The sequence below is a fragment of the Periophthalmus magnuspinnatus genome, chromosome 15 (assembly GCF_009829125.3).
Source record: "Periophthalmus magnuspinnatus isolate fPerMag1 chromosome 15, fPerMag1.2.pri, whole genome shotgun sequence".
Classification (NCBI taxonomy): Eukaryota; Metazoa; Chordata; class Actinopteri; order Gobiiformes; family Gobiidae; genus Periophthalmus; species Periophthalmus magnuspinnatus.
The window spans coordinates 7545385-7551384 of record NC_047140.1 but is presented as its reverse complement, the minus strand read 5'-3'; positions in this window follow the sequence as shown (position 1 = coordinate 7551384).

Sequence of the window (6000 nt, the reverse complement as noted above, 5' to 3'; positions counted from 1 at the left end):
TTAAGATAATACCTGGATTTGTCCATGATTGCACTTTTTTTCTTTCAAGACATTTCTACTCTTGTGTATATTTGATACATTATACATTATGCTAATTTTATTTTAATGGTGCTTTACTTAAGTCGGTCTACATATATAGTACATACAGAACAGATGGTGAGATCATACTGTGAGTCCTACATTCATTACTACACAGGTGAAATGAAACATAAACATTAGAGAATGTCCTTCATGAAATGTCACATATTTGTTTACAGAACATACATGACTGCACTTCAGCCTGTGTGAGTGAGATTATTATATCATCCCATAAACTAAATAATAGTGTCCCGTGTAATAGTCACAATGGACAGCAGTGTTGTGTCGCCCCCATGTGGTCAAAATATCTACTGCAGCCAAGTTAAAATCTCACTTTTTTCACACAAATCCAGATGTGCCAGAACATGAGTCGTCTATATCACATATAGATTTTATTATTATTACTTTGGGGGAAGGGGAGCTATGATCTAGTGTGTTTACATGTTGTATCATGTCTGTCCAGTAACATGCACTGTCAAATACATACATGAATAAAGTTTACAAGCAAACATGAGTTATTTATTTATGTATTTATTTATGTACTTATTATTATTATTATTATTATTATTAGTAGTAGTAGTAGTAGTAGTAGTAGTAGTAGTAGTAGTAGTAGTAATAGTAGTAGTAGTAGTAGTAGTATTTAGCTTTGATTTTGCTTGTTATTATGTACTATGCCATCAATGTTACACAGCTGGGCATTAAACATATCTATCAAACATTTATTCATTTGCATATGTTTTTATTGCTCAAAAACACCTTGCACTGTGAGTAGGGTCACCTCTCCACAGATCTGACCTCCAGTTGGTACCAGTTGGTTCGTTTCTATTGTAAGCGTCAAAAACCAAGAGACTGAAACATAAAGTCAGAAGGTTTAATGAGTTCCACACAGATAATGTGAACAATGAAGCAACGGTCTCTCCAGAAAGGACAGAAGAGAGTCCTGAGACGTGCACAAAATCTTCATGAGTTCCGGTACATTCCATAGGTCTGCGCCCCTGGTGGGCACGTGTCATTTACCTTTGTGTTAGTAAATCAAGATACGAGCTTGATGTAGCGCTGCACTGCTAGAAAATACTTTACAATAATAAGATGAAAATAACTGGCGTGGCATAAAAGGGAAACAGCGCCCTCTGCTGTTATTAGAGTGTAGCCACTGGCCAAAATACCAATTGTTAAACTGCAATATCCCACTATATGTAACTAATCAGTGTTCTCTAGTTTATGGACTATGAATGTGAAAATTATATTTTTACCTCTGTCTCTGTTATTAAGTTTTCACAAGGTATATTTTCTTAACCCTTTAAAGTTATGAAGTAGCTACAAATGAGAAAAAAATCACCTTGAACGTTATATTTGCCTATTGATATTCAATCTAAAAAAAGAAACGGCTATGGCGACGACATCTTGACTTTTCTTCTATTAAATAATAAATCATTAAAAATAACGTACGTAATGTACGTATCGTACGCTCAAAGACAGCCGTGGAAGTGCGGTCCGTGGTATAGGCCTGTCCCACTTCAGCAAGATGGCGGCTACACTGAGGAGGACACATTCTCGTCCGGAACCTTCAAACTACACTTTGAGGAGTACTTCGAAGGGACCCTTCAAAAGGTGCATTTGGCAAATTGAGACACGGCCTCTGGTAGCGGCGCATGAGGAGCCTGTCAATGACGTGGATAAGCTGCGCAAATATGTATGTGAATCACATAATTGTCTGGAGCAGCTCGTCACCGGTCACACTCACTGACTCACACTGAAAAATAGCGCAGAATGAATTGTTGTGTGTTTATTTTATTTTCAACTCCGGTTAGATTTTTTTGTGCGCAGCACAGATTTTCTGTGCGCGGAGACCGTGTCAGCAGTGCGTGTCAGTGTCTCTGATTGGCTAATCCACCTGTCAATCACACTCATTTGAAAACAGGGCAATTCACTGATCAGACTCATATTTTTGTAAATGTGTATTCTAGGTCTTTTGGTCATTAGTTACCATGTAGCTGATTATCCCTGAGCAAGAGTTCAAACTTTTAATATCAGTATTTTTGGAAAATCTATGGGGAAAATGAATGGTAAAATTATCAAAGGTTTAGCAGCCTGTTGAGCTCCACACCAGACCACTGGAGAGACAGAGACACCCCTGATATTGGCACCATGTCAAATAGTTGCAAGAAAGATGAGTTGTTTAAATAAACCAAACATTCTGCTCTATGTGAACAGCACATTTCTTCATTATAATATCATAACCCAGGGGACATGAGGACAGGCCTGGACATGGATGTAGTAATGTCCCCAGGAGACTCCATCACTAAAGTGCTCTGTCCCTGCTCATTTACACTGCTTAGAAACACCAGTCCCTGTAGGACACCACAGATCCTGTGCTCTTGTGCTGTAGCGGCTAACTCAGAGAAAAAAATACATGAAGGAGAAAACCCCGTGTGCTCCTGCTGGTTTAGTCACAGCTGAAGCTGGGATGCCCTCAGCTGTCATACACAAGGAAACAGCATCAAAAATCACTTGGGGTTTAGTGTAAACTGGTTTTAATTGTTGGATCTCTCAACTAAAAGTGAGGAGCTCATTCTGCTTTCTGATTGGACAATCAAATTGAGATCCAAACACAAAATGTAGGCTGTTACAGGTTAAATATATTTGTACACATGTTATCAGTAAATTAAATATGTCATATAATATTTAAATATTATCTCATCTCTGCTGTTTGCAGATGATCTTGTCCTGATGGCTTCATCGAGCAGGGACCTGCAGCACTGGGGCAGTTTGCAGCTGAGTGTGAAGCGGGATGAGAATCAGCTCCTCCAAATCCGAGACCATGACTCTCGACCGGTAATAGGTGGTTTGCCCTCTCCGGTCTTGTTCACTAGTGAGGGAAGGATGGAGTGTGAGATTGACAGGCGGATCGGTGCAGCATCTGCAGTGATGCAGTCGCTGTTTGGACTGTTGTGGTGAAGGAGCTGAGCCAAAAGAGTAAATCTGCTGCTCCTCCACGTCGAGAGGAGCCAGTTGTTCAGGATGCCTCCTGGACAGGTCCCCAAGGGAGGTGTCCCGGGGGTGGACCTGCTGGAGGGACCATGTCTCTTGGCTGGTCTGGGAACGCCTTGTAAACTTGTAAACTTCTTTCCGTCTTTGGTTTAAGTGTCTTGCCAGTAACAGCGTGCACTTACAGCAGTGTTTAAACCTCTGACTGACAGGGGGTTATATTGTACAGTTGAAAAACATGCATTCTGAGAGTGAGCTCCCTTCTCCACTGATCTGACCTGTAGCGTGGCCTAGTAGTGCCATACTGTGGAACACTCTAGGCGCGGTAATAACATGGACACAAGGAGACGATGGTGGATCCTCCATCTGAAAAGTTACACAAAGCAACTTTAATTTTGTACGTTCAGTTTGTGTCATTTGCATAACTCCACTTTTATTAGGCTGGGACTATATTGATACTTTGGAGTGACATCGCAGTGGGGGCGTTCTGCCAGGATGTCTATGACAGAATGTTCAGCAGTTCCCATGGTGAGACAATGCGTACATTAGCACTGTCAAAAAAGTTTTAAGATTGTCTGAAAACTAAAGAAAAACTACTAAATTAATGATACGAAAGGAGATTTTTAGAAACAAATGTAAATGTTTGTTGTGTGTTTTAATGAAATGATGTTGAGTGTCTAATTGTGTTAACTCCCCTTCCCCTTCCTTTGGCTGCTCTGGCCCAGGCCAACATTGTAAATAAGAACTTGTTCTTAATGTTTTGCCTTGTAAAATAAAGGTTAAATAAAATAAATAAATAAATAAATTGATTTAAACAACACATTTTCAGGAGCCTGTGATAAACATGGGCGTGGTCCTGTTTAGGAGTTTGAACTTCAACTACAAGGTGAGAGTGACTGAAGGACTGTTGTCTGATGCAGCTGTGACTGTGATGTTATTTGAGAGGGACTTATTTAACAGCACAAACCAGATCACCTGCTGTAATAACAGCTAAGTCAGTTCTTTCTGGTTTGTGTTAAAGCAAAACTCAGATTAAAGTCTAACTTGAGTAACAGAGCTTCAGACAGAGCAGAGCCTTCAGTTAGCATCACACCCTCAGGGATTGTTGATTACATAAGCTGCAAAGTATCAATAATGCACTTTACTGCATCCACTGGACCGGCAGAGTTTCAGTTTGGAGTTACATCATGTTGCTCTCCTCTGCAACTGTCACATCTGCCACCGGGACCCCCTCTTTCACCCATGCGCCCTGCTCCTGTCCTCCCCGAGCACCCGGGACCCCCTCCTTCACCCGTGCGCCCTGCTCCGATCACGACACACTTCTCCCGGGCTGTGCTCCTCACTGTCCCCGCCGGTCCTCGCGCACTCCAGACTCACCCCCAAAACTATCACGAGCTGACCCCAGGAGCAGAGACATGGTGCGCGTGACGGGACGTTGAAGCACGGTGCTATTCTGAGGACGGTGGGCCACAGGGCTGAGCTATAATAGAGTCTAGAGAAACCATCGCCATGGCAACCTGTACACACACGTCCAGGTGCAGCGCCATGTTCTGGCTGTGATAAGAACTCACACTAACAGAGAAGTACTTTTAATTAGAGACAGATTTAATAACATCTTTCATTTAAATGTATTTAGTTTATTGTTTAGTTTGTTACATGGGGCAAAACTTGTTTGAACTGAAAAGTAAAAATATTTTATTATTATTTGAGACCTACTGGAAAGGTTTATTTTTGTTCATGGTTTGAAAGATGAAAAATATACAAATAGAAACACCCCAGGAAAACAATGCATTTAATTGTTTCTACTGAACAAAATTCAGCACAAATCTTTATCAAAATCAATAAATCGGACTCAAAATCTGTGTGAAACACTTATTTACTTTTTACTCTTACAGTACATTTTTAAACAGGCACTTCAATAGTTAAGTAGATTTTTTCATGTGATACTTTTACTTTTACTTGAGTATTTTCTCTGTCTCCATGAAGAATGTTTCAAAGTATAATTTTACCTTTCTTTTTTCATGAAATGGTTAGACTTGTCCATAGCTATTAGCCTATTTTATCTAAAGCCCGAGCTCCACCATGCACATGTGGAGAAAATATTGAAAAAATATCTTCCATTTCAGGTCATATATTCTTCCTTTATAGCAGGCTTAATGCTTAGTAGTTGTTTGTGTTCATACGGTGTAGTCTCTTGCCGCAATGTAACTCTGCATGTGGCCCAGGACACCACCCTGACAACACTGTTTATTCAGGGTGAACATTCAGACAGAGACAGGTACAGATCATGCACTGTAAGAATGACCAAAATATACAATTATCAGTTTAAACCCTTTCATTAAAGCCCAAAGTTAAATCTGTCAACTGGACAAATCGTTGTAGGAGTGAAGACGTTTCACTGATCATCCAAGACACTTCAGTTCTGGTCAGAATACTGGTGGACACTGCCTTATATCTGAAGGGAGAGGCTAACCACACTGAAACTGTAAACAACTTTCATTTACAGTTTCTGTATTTAGGCTCGGTCTATCGAGCTACACCATCCTGGCAGCTCTATTGTTCTCTTTGTTCCCTTTGTTTGCTTTGGGTCTAAGGGTGGAGTTATAGATGGGGGAAAGAAAAAAAAGTATCTTCTTTAACTCCTCTCTCAAACCATTTCTTTTCTCTGGCTAAGATCTGAACTTCACTGTCTTCAAAGGAGTGGTTAGTGGCTTTGAGATGGGAGATGTACAGCAGACTGAGGTCCAGAGGAGCTCTCACCACAGTTATGGAGTATCTACTTAGCTCCTCCAATGTACCGCTCATTTTAAACCCTTTTATTTCTTCACATCCTGACACTGTTTTAGCCGCTTACTTTAATGTGCTGCTCTTACACTCACAAGATGGCCGCTCCAAACGCCACGGCACCAGATGCACTATGTGTCCTCTAGCCTT